The following is a 22,092-nucleotide window of genomic DNA, read 5'->3' as shown; positions in this document are numbered from 1 at the left end:
AAAATACCAGAATTTAATGGCTATTTATGAACATTAGATTGATGAAAATAGAGGAAGAAGGACTTCCTGGTGATTGGCTAGAAAATGTCAGAAGGAGATTAATAGCTCTATGCCATGAAAGTTAATAGTGAAAGCTACAGAGGACTGGCTCAGGAAACAGAGGTAGTTCTCTTTTAAACTTACCTGTTATCACAAGAGAAAGTGTATTGGATAACAGTGGTAATTGAAGGAACATTCTCTTGCAAGGTAGTCTAAATAAATTTGTCTACATGTTAAAAAAATAAACTCTAAGTGCTTTAATAAGTCAGGAAATTTATTATCTGACATAACTGAGAATCCTGAGGTATGTTCTACAGAGGATGTTCAGTGGTTCGATGATATCATCTAGAATTCCTTTTCTTTTCATGTCTCTGTCCTACCATTCCTGCTGCAAAATGGTGGCAGTGATTCCAGGCCTCCCATCTAGACAGGAGAAGAAGAAAGAATGTATCTTCTTACAGCAGTCAATAAATACAGAGGAGGTATTTTCTGTAGTACTACCAACAACTACTTACTTATTTCTAACAAGAATTATAAGCCTGTTCTTGACCCAAGTATTGGAAAATGGATGGGCTTACCTTTATTAACTTAGAAGAATCAATGGGGGTGGCATTGATTTGTGGTAGTCAACCACAATAAGCAATACAGCAAATAGCATTTATTAAAAAATGCAAATATGTAAGTTATTCGATTCTGACTAATGACAATGAATTATGGTGGTGGTGTTGATATGAATTAATTTTTTTTGTTGAAAGAAATGTGACTTCAATTTTTATGCCTTTTCATAATATAGGTATTTTAATTATTTCCTAACCTTTGTCTTCATAGTTTGTTTCTTCAAATCTAATCTACCTTCAAATCACTGAGAAAAGAGATTCTTATTTAATTACTTACTTATTCCAGGCTCTGGAGATAGAATAATGTCCAAGGGAATGGGAATTCTGTCTTCATGGAGTTTATACCTAGTGGCGGGAGGTGGAAAATAAATATATATCCACAGTATAATTTTAAATATTGATCATTATCTTTTAAAAAAGAAAAACCACCACATTACAAAGGCATTCAAGTAACTACTTTTGTCAAACATTTTAGTAATAGTATATATCAGTTGTAATTAAGATAAGTTAAGATCTTGTTCAACATTCAGCTGTGATCAGACTTTGGCTGTGATTAGCATTTGTCTGTGAAGAACTTACGGCATACCAGCATGCTGTGGCATATGCGTTGAGAAACACTAACTTTGTGGCCCTGGGCCAATTGTTTATCCTCTGTCTGTGGTCCAGTTTCTTCACCCAGTCAGGTAGGATAATAGTACTACCTACTTTAAGGCATTTCTATGAAGATTAAATATCTGTAGAGCTTAGAACAGTGCCTGGCATATCAAAGTGGAGTGTAAGTCTGTGTAAAATTAATAAAATAGAATTTAATAAAATAAATGCATCTTATTAGCTAGAAAGAGAAATGAGCCTCTGTTTTAATTCTTTTACATTATTTATGAGGATTATAAATGGACTTCAGAGTTTATTTAGTTCAATGTTCTCGTATCAAATGGGAGGAAATGAAGCTGAGAGACAGGGTAATGTTTCAGCCAGACGTAGACCTGAGGTCTTTCTCATGCCTGTGCACTGCTCTTTCTAGTATTTTACTCTGCCATTATCTTCTTTCACACATGTTTTAAGTATATACATCCCTTAGGAAAGCAGAACCTGCCCTTAATCTAAGGGTAATTTTGTAAAGAGCTGTAAACCTCTGTTTCCTGGTGTTGTAGTTACTATTTCACTCTTGCCCTGGGGTCTGGATATGGAGTTCATTTGGTAAAAAGCAGGTGTTTTCAGAGCCAAATGCTGTTCTTACCTCAGTGTTTCCATATGCTGGTGTTTTTGGTTAAAGTTCTAATTAGCCTTTTGTAGCTAATGAACTTGTGGGTTATAAATCTACTTATTATTATGAATGATAGGACCAGTGCTTAAAATTTGCCAGTTTTGCAGTAAGACATAATTATTTATGAAAAGGCTTTGCCCTAGAAATGGAAATTATAATAATTAGATTTAATCTTTCTGTGGCTTATGTATTTTTTTTCCCCAAAGAAACAGATGTCTAGAGGGTGCTAATTACTAGTAGTGGAAAGTTTCCTAGTCAGACAAATCAGAAAGTCAGGAGACAAAACCCTGGAACTTTTAGCCACCACTTAGCCATGTGCTTTTAGAAAAGAAGCAATCCCCAGAGGCTTTCTGTTAATTGTAGATTTGTACTACAGAACGTCACCAGCTGAGGATCCTTACAGCTTTGTTTCTTAGAAGGCAATGGATGTTTTATTTTAAGGTGCTTTTCAGAAAATAATTAAATAGGTGTAACAAACTCGTTTCCAAAAGTTTATTAACTTGGTTAAAACTGGACCATGATTAATGCTATATCAGAAAAAAGAATGTTGAAATTACCCCTTTTGTTCAGGACTGAGCTTCATAGTCAAGCATGGGTTTACCCAAGAGTCTACAGCTAGTGGCAGGTCACAAAATGAAACATAAGTACTCGGTTCCCTAGCCTAGATAAAAATTATGTCTATTCAATTTTCTTGAATTAAGTAGTATAACTACATTCATTAAAATTAATGAAAAGTTTAATTAAAAAATCCTATTACTAAGATGAAAAGATATTGCTGATAGTCTTTGTGGCTGAAGATGCTGTTTCTAGATTTCAATATAATAATAATATTAAATTAGAACAGGGGCAATCTTTAGAGACTAGCAGTCAAAATTAATTTGATCTGGATGCTAGACCCAAGTCCTCATTTTAGATGAGGACACAAAGGTAATGTGACAGGTTATGTGAGATGCAACACTTGACAGCTTGTTAGTGGCAAAGCTGGAATTAGGGCAGAGGTCTCCTTGCTTCTAGTTCAGTATGCTTCCAACTATACCTCAAAGCCATCAGGTTTTCCTGAGCTAGCAAAACATTCACCGTGCCTCCTCATTTCATGAAAACCCTTGCCTCACCTCTTCCATCTCTCCCTACAACATGGGCTTCTCCTATCCAGCATAAGTGAGGAAGGATGACCTCACAACTTTATAGAAGCATTTTCAAGTATTCATATTGTCCACAAAAAAAAGAGATATGTAGTACATAGGTATATCTACTTCATAATTGCACTCTAATCTTTCATCCTTGTTGTAGCTTAATGGACATAAATATGGACTGAGGTTCAAATCCTGCTGCCCTCATTTGTAATCTGTCTCACCTTGAGCAAGCAACTCTCTGTTTCAGTGTTCTCATTTTAAGAAAACCTAGGATTATTAGTAGTAAAAACCTCATAGATTTTTGTGAACATTAGATAAACTGATATTCATAAAGCACTTAGGAAAGTGTCTGGTATACTCTACGTACTTAGTAAATGTTGGATGTTATTTTTTATAGTATTAGGCAGAAACAAGTCAATGTATAAAATAGTATTGATTATATGTCTAGAAAGCTTCTAAGTGCCATACATAAATAAGCCCTTATATTAATTAATGTCATCACAACTCCAAATTGATATTAGCCCAATTTTATGGACAGTAGCACCAAGACCCAGAATGATTGTATCACTTGCTCAGAGCCATGCAGTTATTCACTGATGGCAGCTTCCATAACTCACATTGTTCGTATAGTCAAATCTCATGTGTTTGCCTATTAATCCAGATTCCAGAAACTAGTGATTGCCCTCTAAATTTTCTAATTGCAAACTTTTGAAATGTTTTTTGAAATGGAAAATTGTAATTGATAGTCGTGCTGAGTTTTTCTTTTTTTTAAAAGACTTTATTATTTATTCATGAGAGACACACACAGAGAGAGAGAGAGGCAGAGACATAGGCAGAGGAAGGAGAAACAAGCTCCATGCAGGGAGCCCAATGTGGAACTTGATCCCGGGACTCCAGGATCACATCCTGAGCCAAAGGCAGCGGTTCAACCACTGAGCCACCCAGGCGTCCCCTGAGTAGTTTTTCTAAGGGCCTTCAAAAACATTAAGGCTATGCTGTTGCACAATGTGGGATATTATTATAATGCTCTGCCAGATTCTAAAATTCAGAAGGGAGCACTTTACTTAGCACTGAAACCTACCTGGCCTAAGGGATGGCAGGAAATGGTATGAATTAAAGGTCAATCACCTCTACTTCTTGATTCAGGAATCCCTTTAAGGCCTGAACCGACAAGGCTGCTCTCTAATAAAGATCACCATGAATGACACCATCTGGCATTTGTCAGACAAGAAGGGACAGGAGAAACAGCTGCAGCCATCTGCCTATGTTGCCAGTGACTCAAAAATGAATAGGCAAGGAGGCTCTGTGCTTCCAGCAGAGTGAATATGCTGTCATTCCTCAGCTCTGCCTTTTTCTTTTTTTTTTTTTAAGATTTTATTTATTTAAAAAAAAAAGATTTTATTTATTTATTCATGAGAGACACACAGAGAGAGAGGCAGAGGGAGAAGCAGGCTCCATGCAGGGAGCCTGATGTGAGATTCAATCCTGGATATCCAGGATCAGGCCCTGGGCTGAAGGCGGCACTAAACTACTGAGCCACCTGAGCTGCCCAGCTCTGCCTTTTTAAAGATTTTCTATGAAGATATTTCTTCAGAGATTCCTGGCATCCTCATCTATACTTTTGTGGTGGAAGTTGTATTGATACCTCTAATTCCAGATGTTTTAAAATTGAACCCATGGTTTCTTCATCTTACTCAATTCATTCACCAAGACCAGGTCTTCTTCCATTGTTTCTGTTTCAACAAGTGACATTCTAACCTGTCAAGTTGGACACAACAAAAATGTGTATTATACTTGCTACCTCTCTCCTCTTCCATCCCTTATGATTCTTTAGACTTTCAGGTGCTTTGTTTTGTGCTCTCATAATACTGTGTGATTTCTCATTTGTAGAACTTACCAAACTTTGTGATAATAGATTTATTTTTGTGATTATTTCATGAATATTATATATGTATATTTTCATATATATGAATATGTGTGTATATATATATATATATATATATAGAGAGAGAGAGAGAGAGCACTTCACTGGCCTATAAGCTTCATGAGAGCGAGGATCATGTCTATATTTGATTATCAGTGCTTACATATATGTTTTTGCTATAATTTCCGTGTTTATCACATAGTAAGGACTAGAAAATGGTTGAATGAATCTTCACGCTCCTTGCCACATTATTTACAGCAGCGTATTCTGAGAAAAGGGATTGTTAATAATGGCAATGATCAAGCAATAATGGACTGATGCCAGAAATGGTGAGATCTCCATCACTGATTTTCACCAGCATCTACAGGGACTTCTGTCATCTTGAATTTAGGGATGTTTGAAATAGTTTGGAAGTCTACGCCCAGCACCATGGCTTATTATTCTTTTGTGGTCACTAAGGCATTATAGATTGGTATAATGAGGATTTTGCACTAGAGTGGCAGGAGTCTTGAATTTCAGTTCAGATCTCAGTGACCTTGAACTACTCACTTTCATTATTAACAATCCTCCTTCCTCATCTTTAAAATGGGGTGCATTAATAAGGATGGATTAGGTTAGCCAGAAATAACAAGTAACCCTATTTACTCAACAGTTTAATCCAACAAATTTGGTGGATGGGCACAGGGCTTTGATCCACACAGTGACTTAGGGACCAGCTGATGAAAGCTTTCCTCTCTTAGAGTTGAGACATTACAAACATGAATCTTCTCCGTTTGCCATGTTATCTCATCATTAGAAGAAAAATTGAAGAACTGTGCATAAGCATTTTATTGCCTTATTCTGGAAGTAACATCACTTCTCACATTTCACTGGCAAGAAACAGTAAGACAAAGTAAGAGGGCTGAGAAATATAGAGGAGCAAATGGAATATTTGGTAAATAAGACAGTATCTTGCATATAAGGGGATAGTGATTCTTTGTTTTCTTGACCAGGATAAACATTTATCATTGAAACATATAAATATATAAAACAAATAAGTGCAACTGTACTAATAGAAGCACAGCCAAAGAGACCTGGGCCTCTGCCTGTTTATTCTATACTTTATAGTAACCATGCCATGTAATTATACCCAAAGCACCTCCATGGACCATCTAGGGCTTGCTGTGTAGTGTGAGAAGTTCCTGGCCTGGTGATCTCTAGGTCAAGATCTCTAGGTTGATAGAAGCAACTTAAAATTCTACTTGTAAGTGATGAATTCTTTTTCAAATTTATTATGCAACTGTGTATACAAGTTAAAAGTTTATTGCCAATTCTTAAGGATTTTTAGCAACTTATCATTTTAATTGAAAACTAACTGATATACTACCAAAAAGAAAAGGAATCCACCCATAATCCTAAGAAAATTATTATTTTTTGGTCTAGTCCTTATGTATATTTTACATAGTTGCATTTGTATGCAATTCTGTATATTTTTTAAAGATATATTTATTTATTTGAGTAGAGAGAAAGAATCTCAAGCAGACTCCATGGTGACCATGGAGTCCTATGTGGGGCTCAATCTCACAGCCTTGAGATCATGACCAAGAGTCCCAATCTTAACTGACTGCACTACCTAGGCACCCCTTGTATTTTTGTCACATTTTTTTTTCAGTTCTATTTGGTCTTTGTAATGATTTTTTTTTATAATGGAATATTTTCTTATTTCTTTATTTATTTACGAGAGAGAGAGAGAGAGGCAGACACAGGCAGAGGGAGAAGCAGGCTCCATGCACCGGGAGCCCGACGTGGGACTCGATCCCGTCTCCAGGATCGCGCCCTGGGCCAAAGGCAGGCACCAAACCGCTGCGCCACCCAGGGATCCCCTATAATGGAATATTTTTAACCAGTGCAGCCCTAAATGCAACGATGTTAAGTCATTAAGTTAGTCAGTATCTGGAAATATATTAGTTTTCAAAAAAATGACAATAATAATATTAATTTCATGTAGAATTTTTTAGAAGAATCTTGAGATTAGAAAAGAGATTGATAAATTAGAAAAGATTCACTGAAGATAAATTAGTAAGCTGAGCAGTAAACTCTGTATGAACCAAACATATTATCCAAATTAAAACTAGCGGTAGTACATTGTTGAGAGTGTACTATGTTTTATGCCTTGTCTAAACACTTCCCATGAGTTGTCTCATCCTTACTCAATCTGTGAGAAATAGGTAAAATTATTTTATAAATCATTTTATAGAGAAGAAAACTGAAGCTCAGTTTGCCTGGCAATGTGTCCAGAGTTTGAAGATTAGAGAATACCTTCTTATGGACTCAAATCCAATTCTGTCTCCAAAGCCTAGATGCTACATAAAAACACGTTCAGAGGCAACCATGGATGGTGAGGTGAGGAGGTGGTGCAAGTCTCTTATGAGACTTCCCCAGTCCCATTGTTTTCCTTTTTACATTATCAGCATTTAAAAATTACATTGAAATTTAGTTTGAAGCCATAGACTATAGATGAAATGTTAAAAAAAAAAGACTTTTAATGCCAATATATCTTAATATGGGTCCATAGTTCATTTTACTACAGAATTAATGAGAATACACAAATGATAGATTGCTCTGTGAATAATATTAATTCTGTCTCTTGACCCAGTAAAAAAAATCTAATAGGTTATATAAATCAAACTCAGCAAGAAACCAACTTATTTAAACTGTTTTCAAGCCAGTATACACAATATAATGACTCTAATAGTGCTGCAAAAGAGGGAAAAGTTAAAAACAATATTGATTATTAATTATTTAAATTTGAACAAAGTTCATGCTAAAGGACACTGACCTATAGGTAGTACTAATGAATGCATGTAAGAGCAAAGACTATAAAGTCAAATGTTCATTTTCTTTCTAATGTATATTTATCTTCATGCCAGTTAACTTAAGAATGAACATTCTATTTTAAAAGGTATAGTGCAATATTAGTCTTGCTGATAACATTTCTCTTATAAAGTAGAGAGCACAGCTTTTGTCCCTGAGTCAAAATGGGGATCACAGACTGGTTTTTTCTGGCCAACAGACAAGTGTTAATAATTATCTGTCAACATCTTAAATTTGGGATTGTGGTAGGCAGAATAATGGCTCCTCAAAGGTGTCCATGCCTAATACTTGGGATTTAAGAATACATTTCATTACACAGCACAAGGGGATTTGCAGATATAATTAAGTTTATAGACCAAACCTTCAAAGAAGAAATTATCCTGGATTATCTAGGTGACCTATTGGCACTTGTGTTTTCAACCACTGATCTGCAAATTAAAGGGGACAGACCCAGATAGGAACATTCATGGTCAGCTTAGGGATTTTTCTATTCCTTTTCCAATGACATTAACTTCAACATTCCTAATTTTTGCCTCATACACCATTTCACATTAGATCCCACTCTGTCCTTCACTTCCCTCTCTCTCTGTTTCTTTATTTTTAATAGAGCTTGGTGGACCCAACAAAGTTGGTTGCTGTAGAAACATAACCCTTCCTTTTCATAAATGTTTTTCAGAAATAAATGTCATCATGCAGTTCTTTTATCAAGTTTCTTTCATTGCCTCAGTTGCCATGGAGTTTCCCTCCTCCATTTATTGAACCATGTCGGACAAATGTTTTTGCTGCAGAATCCAAGTGAGGCAGTGCTCCAATATTTTATATTTAATTACAGTTGCTGCGTATAAGGGCAGAGCACCAGATTATGTAGGAAGGGTAAACAAATACATCTTGTTCTTGGTGTGGAATTATTTTGCAGTAGAAAAAAACAAGTCTAAATAATGAAACAAACATCTGCCTGGGCAAGAGAGGAATCCCCCAGCCCTAAAAATTTGGATGCTTCTTGTGCTAGTGATTGGCAATATAAATAAAGCTTTATCATCACTTACACATTTTCATAGTACCCTGTAGATCTCTTTACTTTTTGAAAAGATTTTATTTATTTGAGAGAGAGTCATAGAGAGTGCACATGACATTATGTGAGAGGGGCAGAGGGACAAGCGGATTCCCTGCTGTCTGGACCCCTAGTCGGGCTAAATCCCAGGACCCTGAGATCACGACCTGAGCCGAAATTAAGAGTCAGATGCTCAACCAACTGATCCACCCAGGCACCCCTGTATCTCTCTATTTTAGCACTTTTCACTGCTGAAATTTAACATTTGTTTATTTATTCACTATATAGTTAAGCTTTCTGATGGCAAATTCTTTATATCTTGATTCCCATTTTATACTAAGTATATAGCACAGTGCCTGTATTATTGTAAGATTTCAGTAATTCTTTGTTGAATGAAAGTTGTGTTATCATTTGTGTGTATGAAACTGTGTGTATAATATCTAATTCTGAATCATAATGTAACAAAGCATTCAAGACAAAATACTTAAGTCTAAGCATAATTCACAGAAACCATTTGTTTAAGGAGTTGAAATAATTTAACTTCCCAGATATGTCTACATTAGGTAATGCCCAGAGAACTGGCTGTTCCATATGCTGTTAAATAGCAGCCTGATAATGTCATGTATAAGATTCCAGGAAAATAAAAGAATAAAAGTAATTGATCATGGACTATAAGTTGTCTTGTTGTGAGTGCCAAGCATTCCTCCTCTTTTTTTATGTAGGCCCCACACCCAGCATGGATCCCAACACAGTGCTTAAACTCGTGACCTCGAGATTAAGACCTGAGCTGAAATCAAGAGTCAGATGCTTAACTGACTGAGCCACTCAGGCACCCTTATTTGAAGCTCTTTATAGATGTTGATTGCATAAAATTTGAATCTTCTTCCAGCCTCAATGTGTTTCTACCATTTTAATTTTCATGTGTCTTGAATCTTCATTGATCTTACATCTTATCTACTGTTTCACTGGTTGCAGTTTTGTTTCTGATCTTCCACATTGAATGTTGCTCATGACAACATGTGTCCTTTCATTTCATCAAAGAGTAGAGACATATTTGTAGCTTGTGATAGATGCTTTTTCTCTAAGAAGAGTTCTCAAAGTTAATACTGGAAGAAGAAGTCAATTTCTAGGAACTGGAGAACTACTAATGTCTCTGTTCCAGGCTGAAAAACACAACTGGACAAATTTTACACAAGAGCTTTTGTCTTAAAAAATATTTTTCAAATATGGATACATCTATTTTATATATGAAAATAATGTATATTTATTATAAAATTTAAATAATGGATTAAGGGAAAATTACAATTGCTACTTTTCCTGTACTCCTTTTTTTTTTCTTTTTTTGGGGGTCCTGTATTCCTTAATACTACATCTCAAATAGAACCATTTTGGTATTTGACAAATCTCAAGACTATGTTTTTCATGTAGGCCCTGAATTTGGCCTGGCCTAGGCTAGAGTTCAAGTTCTACCATTGTCTTTCTGAGTAAAGTTAGAAAAATCACCTAATCTTCCTGAGCTTTAGTTTCTTCATTTATAAAATAGAGTTTCTAGTGGACCTACTTCATAGGCTTAATGTATACTACGTGCTTAGCAAAGTGTTTGATATTCAACATATAGCAACTAGTGTTATATGGGTATTATTCATTTTATTTACAATATTTAGCTAAAAATATATTGATGGCTATCTTTGCAAGTCAATACTAAACATCAAAATTATCTTTTTAAGTGACTCCAAAATATTCTAATAGATGAGCATACCATGATTTCCCTACTGATGAAAGTTTCTCTTAATCTTAGTCTATTTTTGTGTTCAAGTTGTTTGGTTATTTTCCATAAATATAAGATTAAGATGATTTAGAAATTCCATTAGACCAACCTTCAGTACTTACTTATTGCTGATCATTGGCTATGGTGTTCACTACCTAGCTGATTGAATGAGAGCAACTGTGATTCCAATTTAGATGATACTTTATTGAACACTAGTATCATCTCAGAGATACAAATGCCTACTGATAAGCTCATTTGGGTACTAACAACAATGAAGTCTGAAGGGAAGAGAATTATCACTGGTGGAATTAAATATTTAATCTTTTGCATGTTATTGGAAGATATCATTTGGTATTATTACTTAAGAAAAGAGTAGGCAATTTACATCATCTGCCTTCTCCAAATATTAGAGTCACCATAAAAAATTCATAGTAAATTCACACCTAGTTTCTAGAGTAATCTCATGTTAGATTTACAATTAATACACATTATTTTGTACTTACTTTGAGCCATAAATTTTATGTTTTATAAAAATCATTTGAAAGTAAGAGCTATGGATAGTCATTTCTAGCTAGTCAGATTATGCTATAGGTGATGACATAGTCATTGATTCAAAGACTGGAAAGTTTCTGGAATCTGTATAGGATAAAACTTCCCTGACATACCTCTTTGCCCAAATTCAGTAAGTAAATAAATTTATAGGCAATAAACTGTACAAATTTGTTTGTACAAATAAATGTTTAGACAAGCAATGATAACAGGAGAGAATGGAATTTTGAGTGAAGGAGGCTGTGATTTGTCAAAATAGCAGGTAGTTACATTTTGTCACCAGTGATAGAATCTTGCCTGCTTACTAGTCTTTTGTTTCTCATATTGCCTGTGTACTCTATTCATGAGATTTCTAGGGATCTTGGTTCATTTTTATTATAGAGATTTAAAAAGGAGACGGAAACTTCTCTGATAAAGATTAGAGAGTAAGTAATTTTCATCTTGAGAGCATATTATAGATCTCAGCCTCTAAGTCTATTTTTAGATAGAGCAGCAGTTTTAATTAGAGAAATAAAAAGAATATTTTAAAGCTTCACACAAAATCCCAATTCTGGATAAAATGCCAATTTAGATGAAAGGAAAATTGTTTTTTAATGGTCAGTGTAATCTCACAAGTTAGAATATTGAGGGAAATACTACAGATTCACAATAATTCATTGGCTTGAAGGTCTCTTGCCACTCAAACTTGGGTTTCTGGTTTGTGGTCAAATGGATTAGGCTTCACTCCCTCTTGTTCTTTTGCTAAGAAGCCATATGCAACACTTTTACAGAAAATACTTCCTGGTGTCAAAGATATTACTACAGACTTCCTGGTATCAAAAATATCACTATAGAATATAGATAATGAAATAAAAGAAATACAGAAGAAGCCCAGCTTTGGCTACCTTAGAGTCCTTAAACTTCCTCATTCTAGAATTCCCAGACACTCCAAGCAACTTGTTTTCAGTCTAGGTTTTCCTGTATTCTTTCTAATTCTTCTTGGGTTTTAGTTTTGGTTCAGGCTATATTTTCCTACAGACATAATTTTCTAATGAAAAAAAATCATGGATTTATTATTTCATTTATTCATTATGTACTATATACCAGGAACTCTTGAATTTCTACTGCATTCCAGATACCATGCACTCTTCTAGGTGCTTGAGAATAACATAGATAAAGATCTATATTTTCATGAAGCTTACATTCTAATAAGGGAAGATAGATTAACAAATATAATAAGGAAGCAAATACAGTAGTTACAATAAAGTAAATATTAAATACAATAAAGAAGTTGGAAGGTGATAAGCATCATGGAGATAAAAGGGAAAAAGTAGAGTAAGGAATGGCAACTGAGCATGCAGGTGGCAGACTGTAACTTCAAATGTGGTGGTTAGGATGGGTCCTCTATCAGGTGACATGCATATGTAAAGACGTGAAGGAGGTGAGAGATTTAGTTTTGTGAATAGTTTTTTTTAAGTGGAGTTTTATTAAAGATAGTAAAACAAGACAAAACAAAACAAAACAAAAAAACAGACAAGAAAATTAAGTTAAACAGTTATTAGGTAGAAAATTACTTAATGATAATGAGAAACAACCCTATTGTGAGGCCAAAGGCTCCGTCCACTAGGTGTCAGTCTTGAACAAAGACCTCCAAGCCCTGTGGTTCTCTTCCTTTCATTGATCACTCATTAGTAGCTTGACATCTTACCCACTACTAGTCTGTGACAAAGTCCTCCGTTGGATGAAGAGATGAAGACCTCACTCCAAAGAAGCCAGGAATGCTAGATGGGGAGGAATTGGTATTCTAAGGCTTAGGCCATCTTTGGACCAGCTCCAGGTCTATGATACAGAGAAGAGCAAGAGCAGGGGAATAGCTTGAAAGGGTCTAAAGCAGAGGTCCATTTAACACCAATAATGGTTTACACCTACTCTAAGGGCAGACACACACCTATTGCAGCTCCTTCTCCACCTGAGTGACCCCCAAGGTGTCACAGAGATTGGCTGTGGGATAAGAGCAACAATCAGTCCCCCAGACATAGGAGATACCTAGCTGCCCCAGTGATAGGGGATCATATTGTGTATGTTATATATACAGTGATGAAGACAACACTAGAGGGGCCTCTGCCACGTTAAAGAGAAGTATACAAGGAGAAAGTTACTCCTGTAACTTTCTCTCTACTGATTGTGCTTTGTGAAATAGAAACCCAATCTCCCCTTCCTTTAGAGAGCATGTTTTGTTCACACCAGGGAGAAGAAATAGCTAATAAGATTTTCAGGTGTGCCTGCAACATTCAAGAAAAAGCAAAGAGACCATGTGGTGGGGAGCTTTAGAAGAGGAGTTGAGGTCAGAGGGCAGGTTGTGCTGTGGCTACAGAGAGGTTGTAGGGAAATAGGTCACAAAAGGCATTGAAGTTCCCATTCACTCTGGGTAGGGAGAAGCCTTGGCAGGATTTTGAGCAGAGAAATGCCAGGATCTGACTCTTGTTTTAAAGGAATTTCTATGGCTGCTTTCTATCCTGTATTTTAATTAGTCTGATGCCACATTCTAGAATCTGAATTTTTTGCAGATACCTATGTTCAAGTTTTACCTTTGGACCCCTCACAATAAATAGTTAAAAATGTGTTGGCTTCTATTTTAAAACAGTGAAATTACTCAGAACAATGATAGGTATAATGCATTCTTCTTCCCAAATCCAAATATAAATTGACTAATTTAAGAAAACTTTCTCTACTTAATATCACTCATATTTGAGATGCCTCAGGCAAGTTTTGCAGATTCTACTCTGTTTTTACAGTTCATAATCAGCTCCTACTTAGACTATAGGAGTTAATTAATTCTTAACAGTTTTCTGCAACTTACTCTGAGAACTAGTTTTAATTGGTAGATTTTTTTAAATGTTAGATTTTTTTTAAAGGAGAATTCATACAGAATTGTATGTGATCCCAGCTGCTCTTAATTCAGGTGAAAGTATTATATAAATCTGATCATCTAGTTTGATACCCTTTTGCAAAAGAAATATGGGCTAAACAAAGGTAAATAGGTATATTCACAGGTACCTTGTTTTGACCACTGGGTTCATTTTTTTCATACAAAAATGGATCCATTGAGAATATGATTGTCTAAAACTGGATTATGATAATTTGTAAATACAGATACAGGGACGCCTGGGTGGCTCAGCAGTTGTGCGCCTGCCTTCAGCTCAGGGTGTGGTCCTGGAGTCTCGAGATCGAGTCCCACGTCGGGTTCCCTGCATGGAGCCTGCTTCTCTCCCTCTGCCTGTGTCTCTGCCTCTCTCTGTCTCTCTCTCTCTCTCTCTCCATCTCTCATGAATAAATAAATAAAATCTTTAAAAAAATACAGATACAACTTTATTCAAAGCACTATTTGATAAAGTTTCGCTTTTTATTGCTGGTAACACTAGTTTATTGAGTTACGTAGAATCACTTAAATTCAAATTCAAGCAAGTTTAATTTGATTGCACTTTGTCCCTAAAAGATTGATTTTTATCCTAAAGAAAAAAAATTAGCTCATTAGAAGATAAATGCTGTGGGATAGTAATGGCATATGGTTCTATTTATGCCTATTAATAACATATATATTTGTGTTCAAAGTATCCAATAATTTTCCCAGCACTTTCACAGCATGATAGGTGACCTTTACTAGCAACTCTGAACTCCAATAAACTTATTTTTTAAAGGAAAATATCAAGGAATGCTACATATGCTAATGTTGGAGACCTCAAAAATTTTAAGTATAAAATGTGATCTATATCTAGATGAAGTGGGTTTCAGAAACTGCTGAGTCATGAGAAATAAAAATATAAGTTCAAGTCAACAATGTGATAAGAAAAATACATAAACAACAGTTTGTCAGTTATATTATTTCAGGTGTCCTCTGCTTTGTGGAATCAATCTGGCAAAGAAGAAATTAGAGAAAAAATGACTATAATCTCATTCTTGGTTTCAATGAAAAAATTTGATGTCTCCTGATGGGAAAGTTTTCAGACACATAATATATTTATTTAACAAATATTTACCATGTGCCTATCATATTCTAGACACTTTATTAAGTAGTGGCAAAACAGTGGTAAATGAGATATTTGTTCCCCACCTTCAGGGATTCAATATTCTGGAGGGAAAGAAAGATTAAAAACAAACATGCAGATGAGATAAATAATTGTACATTGTTGTAAGAGCCATGAAGAAAACAACTAAGGGACTTAGGCAGTAATTAAGAGGAAGCTATTTTTGGTAGGGTGACAAGGGAAAGCATCTCTGTCTTGCTGGCATCAAACTGAACCCAAAAGAGAAAAATGAGCTGGCCACATGAAGGTGAGTGGGCTGAGGTCAGGGATGAGAGAAGGAAGGGAAGGGGAAAAGCATGCTAGGAAGACAAAGTGGAGAAAGCCTGTGAAAAAACATGGAAGGAGAGATGAGATTGGTCTGTTTCAGGATCTGGGGCTCCTAGAGGGAGGTGACCAAGGAGTAGAATCAGCTAGGGTGAAGATGGAGAGAGGATTTTGCAGAGTAGGGTAAACTGTTCATTTGGAATGCACTGGAGGGTCTAATCATAATAATGTCAATCTTATTTGTATTTTTAAAGTTTATTCCACCTGTTAGAGAGCAAAGGATTGTAGTTAGGGTAAAGAAAGAATGGAAACTGTCTACTGGAATAGTCCAGGTGGGATATGACAGTGACTTTGATTAGGGGATAGCAATGATGATGGGAAAAAGGGAATGCATTCATAACATTAAGAGGTGGGCTATCATAGATTATATGTTCAGGGTGGGTAAAAAAAGAAAGTGGAATCAGGATTTTCTGGTCTGAGTACCTTGGTTAATTATGGCACCAGAAGAACAAATTTGAGGGGACAAATCATGTCACTCTAATTTTGGACATTTTATGATTGAAATAGCCCTGAGACATCTAACAGAAAACAGACGTAAGGATCCATCTTTTCAGAAGAAATGTCTGGACTAGATTTGAAAGTGTTATATTAAACAAAAAATGGTTGCTTCAGTGGAGGATTGTCTTAGCTCCAGCTGCTGTAATAAAACACCATAGACTGTGTGGCTTAACCAAGAAACATTCATTTCTCAAAGTTTTGGAAGCTGGGAAGACCAAGATTAAGGTGTCAGTGATTCGGTGTTCAGTAAGGGCTCTCTGGCAGACAGATGCTTCTTACTGTATCTTTACATGGTGAGGAGAGAGATCATCTCTCTAGTGTCTCTTTTAATAAGTGTACCTATCCCACCAAGAAACTCCACTCTCCTGACCTTATTACCTCCCAAAGGCTCCGACTCCAAATACCATCACATTGGGTTTTAGAGGGGACACAAACATTCAGTCTATAGTAAGGGCTGAATTGAAATTTACTTACAGAGATTTGCTTCCTGGGAGTGCTTTCCAGTTCCCTCATGTAACCTTGTCTTTCTTGCAGATCTCTCTGGAAATCATAGGACACCAACGCCCCCCACCTCCCCAATTCCCCCTTGAAGCTCCGACTGATTCACAACTATACTCTTTCCTTTGACTATCATATTTAACTTTCTTCTTTCTTTAGATAGTGGTTGTGTTGAAATGGCATACCATTTCCCTACAATATAATAAAAAATGTGGAAAGGTTTTTATAGAATATTTATTTTAATAACCCCCCATAACCTACATCTGTTTATAGACAAGAAAACAAGCAAAGGCAGGGTAGAGCAGTTTCCTCAAGTTCCAATAAACGAATAAGAGTCAAGCAGAGTCTTAAATTCAAGTCACTGAAACTAGCTTCTGTGTATGTGTTTTTTTTAAAACTATTAGAGTTCTCTTTATTTGGTTTTTATGTCCAAAATAGCTTTTCACAAATTAACTTAAAATAAGGATTATGTTTTATTGAAACTCAGATAATCTAGAACATTTGATTTTCCAAATTCCGCTATAAACTAAATTCTTCTTAACCTCTGTATAAGTAAGGATGATTTTAGAACCTAAATAAAATGTAATATTTTAGAGCTAAAGTACTTTAGAAATCAATGCTAATTGAAGCCCAAAGAAATTAGGAATGTTCCCCAAGGTCATGCAACTTGCTGGAAGAATAGTCTAGCCTGGAGATGAGTTTCTCTAAAGTTTACTCTAGAGCTTTCGTCACCAATCTTCTAAAGTAATAAGCATTGCACAGTGCAATGTTAACTTTTGTAATGCTACCCTGTGCATAAATTACTGATGATTCATTGTCAGATGTTTAGCCCTATTTTACCAACCCTTTCAGAATATTAATTTTCCATCAGTGTTTTGAAAGAAAGATTTTTCAGAATTTATATGGAATAAAATTCTCTTTAGGCTGGAACACAGAAAACCCATGCATTACCTTTATCAAAATAAATATGGACTTATTTCCTAAAAACTTGTTCTGTGCCAGCTTGGAAAAGAAAAGCATTAAACATAAGCTACTTCTCAAAGTGTGCTTCATAATGGTAAGAGAATATATAGAGAAGAATAATATGAAAAGCTTCAGTCAATTATTAAAGTCTGATACAGATTATAAGTAGTAGGGTAAATAGAGAAGTGTTAGATTAATATGGATTCATTCAGGTGGTCAGAAAGAAATCAGAATTAAAATAGGTTAAGAATGGTATTTTTGGATAAAAAGGTATGTTTCTTATAAATATAGGTTTGCAGGTTTAATTTTCATTAATTTTATTAATCTTTAAATGATTGGTTCAGTGTGTGTGGGTCCACCTATAACATTTCAGTGATTCCATGGGGTTCAAATATTATCAGACCATACATCTAGTTAATATAGCTCAGCTCACTCATCAGAAATTATTTTGAATGAAAATAGCTAATTTCAATATTATCAAATCTAAAATGAAAAAGTGACAGTTTTTAATGTCATGTGTAATTAGGCAACTCACTCACTAACTTTAAATATTATCAATCCCTGTTTAAATTTAGTCTGATTTTGAAGCTAGATTTGCCCCTTTTCAGAAGTCAGTATACAGTCATTCTTTCCACTTACAAAAGGACAAGGGATACAATGGAAAGCATGCTGGTGGAAACACATGAGTTTTAATCCAGGCTAAATCACTGACTTGGTGTGTGGTAGTGGGCAAATCTTTTAGCATCTTATATTACTTAGAATTAGGGACTATATTAAATATTCCTTAAGAACATTTCTGTGCCTAAAGATCCATGAATATGATACTATGTCTTCTTCTATCTGTACAACTGGAGAGTTTTAGTTGCTTAATTAAAAAAAAATAAAAACAAAAATATATTCTGAGGTCTTATCCTCTTTTTTGGGGGGGGGGCGGGATTTGACTATAGAAAATGGTTCCCTAGCAACAGTTTGGCATATCTGTGAGTTTCAGGCTACTTTAAAAAATGGAGTATATATGTTTCCACAAAGCATACCATTAAAAAACAACATAGTATTTTATGAGTGTTAGTTTCCTGGTTATAATAATGTACTATAGTTTGATAAGGCATTGAGGCATTGAGGCATTGAGGAAGGCATTGAGGATAGGCATTGAGGAAAACTGAGTGAAGGTTATATGAGAACTCTCTATATTGTATTTTTCAACTTGTTCTGAGTTTAAAATTCCAAAATAAAAAGCTTTTTTTTTTAAGAATAACTTGAATACCAGATAGAGGAATTTAACTTTAAAATTACCTTCAGTAAACTTGACTAGAACTAATTTTATTCCACTACCTTTTGTATCTTTTATTTTATACCCATGACTTTTTCAGAATAAGAAAATATTAAAATTGAGTTACTAGTAAACAAATCTGAGATCTGCTTGCCTCCTTCTTCTGCTCCAAGTGCTTATTTAATTTCTACTGTGTGGTTATATATGCAATAATGAGATGAAGAAATATTTTAGAATGAAATGGTTTAGGATTAACCTCTGGTTTACTGTGACTCAGTTTCTCCATTTAGAAAAACTGAGATAACATTTACACAGCTGTTGTGTGAATTAAATAAGGCCCAACATGTAAAATCTCCTAGGAAAATGTTTGACATTTAGCAAGTTCATTGTAAAATGAGCCAAGAAATATGATTCATTGAAAGGAACAAAATCATGAGGATGTCACTTCCAGGGTTTTGAACCGGGCTAGGGAACCAGGGTAAAATCACACCATGCAGTTTAGTGTTAATCCCTAAACTACTCCTGATGATGATCATAATAGAGATAAAGATGAGACCAGTGGAGTTAGAGTAATCAGGGGAGATATTATGGAGGTGATTGGATTCAGCAACTATGCATTCTTGGCAACAAAACAGATCTCATTTACTTAAATCTTGCACTTTTCCTAATCTATAGAAATAATATCATTTGTAAAATACTTTAAGGGTTTTTGTTGTTAAAATTCCTCTATATATGCTGAGTGAAGTAAGTCAATCGTGTTTGTGAGATTGTGTTTGTGAGAACACAAACAGTGTATGTTCTCATTCATTTGGGGAATATGAATAATAGTGAAAGGGAATATAAGGGAAGGGAGAAGAAATGTGTGAGAAATATCAGAAAGGGAGACAGAACATAAAGACTTCTAACTCTGGGAAATGAACTAGGGGTGGTGGAGGGGGAGGAGGGCGGGGGGTGGGGGTGAATGGGTGACGGGCACTGAGGGGGACACTTGACGAGATGAGCACTGGGTGTTATTCTGTATGTTGGTAAATTGAACACCAATAAAAATTAATCTGTATGTTGGTAAATTGAACACCAATAAAAATTAATTTATTAAAAAAATTCCTCTATATGAAAAGCAGTATTATTATATCTACAAACTACAGCTAAATCTCAATAATTTGAATGAATATTCCTGCTAACAGCTCCAAAGTTAGCTTTGGGAAGTTAAAATGAATGATAATTACACCTGTAGTAAACTCTGAAGACAGTGATACATATTGTTGGCAGTGATAGTTTTTTCTAACAGCAGAATATTTATTTATAGAATTCTTTTTGGTGAAGAAAAATTGATTTGTCTTGCTTTCCTTATGTGGTTCTTAATGTCATTCTTTCAACTTATAGCTTATAAAAAAATTTCCTCTCAGTTGATTCTTTTGCCTTTGACAAGTTTTAGTTGCCTATAAATATATGAAAGGGAAATTAATCTTTTCTTTCAGTGGACTTGGATAGGTTTGGCTTAAAAGAATTCTTTTTAGACTAGTATTTCATTATATGGCTTTTATGAGGCATATTTCACTTAAATCAATAATTACTTTTACAAGGAAAGATTCAGTTTCATGTAGGTAAACAGGTAGTAATTGTAGTATTACTGCTTGGGATAAATCCAAGTATCCCTGTTTATTTGTTTTTCCTATATAAACTACTCAAATCAAAAAATAAAAAATAATACTATGTTTGGGCAAATACAGGGAGATAAAGCAATTCATCCTGTGCAACTGTGATTTTAACTAATAACAATGCACATTCACAAATAAGACTATCTGTTTTATCTGCTCACTGTTAGGATAATAATCTTCAGATCTATGAAAAATATAATTCAAGCAAGATTTTATTTTCAGAAGACATGAATGGCTATTTTATAATAGTAATAAAATAATTTTTGGTGGTATGAATTCCCTTTTATTATACTATGGTGCTTCCACTGATCCTTTCATTCTTATATTACTATACAGAAAATTTCTTGAGGTGCTTCTTAATAACTATATTTTTATTCACCTCTTCTTCCTCCCTCCCTCCACCCCCAGACACTGTGATAAGTACTTTGAATGCTTGCTCAGGATCAAACAACTGGTAAGTAATGGAACCAAGCAATTTGTATTAATACTTACATTGTACACTTATGTTTTTAAAATACCTTTGAAAACAAATTATGAAAAATGAGCAACTTCTATCATTTTTATAAAAGAGAATATTAGGAGTGAAGGAATGCATCATTGCATTTAATTCCACATCGTTTACTTATTTTATTTTAGGGATACCTATTGTTTTCTGATTTTAAAACTAATGTATTTAATAGAATATTCACTATATAAAAGATGATAAATAGAGAAAAATAAAGGACAATGTGATTTAGTCAAAATTTTGGTATATTTTCTTCTTTACTTTTTTCCTTCCTCCCTTTCTTTTCTTCCAATTTTTAAAAGTACGCTGAAGTCCTATTGTGTGTCAGTAAGTGTACTGAGTTGGAGGTTCTGGAAGTAAATGAGACAAGTAATTCTTTTCTCATGGATGGAATGGATGTAAGAATACTTTTTTTGAATTTGCCATTTCATTTCTCTAAAACCATATTTTGGCTTTTATTTCATTTATTTCATTCCATTTATTATTATTTCCAGTACAATTAATTACAATGTTATATTAGTGTCTGGTATACAATATAGTGATTCAACAATTCTGTATATTACTTCATATTCATCATGACAAGTGTACTCTTCATCCTCTTTACCTATTTCACCCATCCTACCCAACTCCCTTATAGTAACTGCCAATTCTCTTTTTTAAGGGTCTGGTTTTTTGTTTCTCTCTCTTTTTTCTTTTGTTCATTGGTTTTGTTTCTTAAATTCCACATATGAGTGAAATCATATGGTATTTGTCTTTCTCTGACTGACTTATTCATTAGCATGGTAGATCTATCCATGTCATTGCAAATGGCAAACTTTCATTCTTTTTTATGGTTGAATAAACTCCATTGTACATACATATGCCACATTATTCTTTATCCATTCATCTATTTATGGACACTTGGGTTGCTTCTATACCTTAGCTACTGGAAATAATGCTGCAATAAGCATAAGGTTGCAAATATCTTTTCAAATTAGTGTCTTTGTACTCTTTGGGTAAATACCCAATAGTGGAATTACTAGATCATATGGTAGTTCTATTTTTAATTTTTTGAAGAACCACCATAATTTTTTCGCTTGCTTTTGTTTTTATGTTATTTCATTAAACAATTCTT

Source organism: Nyctereutes procyonoides, unplaced genomic scaffold (assembly GCF_905146905.1).
Source record: "Nyctereutes procyonoides isolate TBG_1078 unplaced genomic scaffold, NYPRO_anot_genome, whole genome shotgun sequence".
In the NCBI taxonomy this organism is placed as follows: Eukaryota; Metazoa; Chordata; class Mammalia; order Carnivora; family Canidae; genus Nyctereutes; species Nyctereutes procyonoides.
This window is presented reverse-complemented; position numbering follows the sequence as displayed.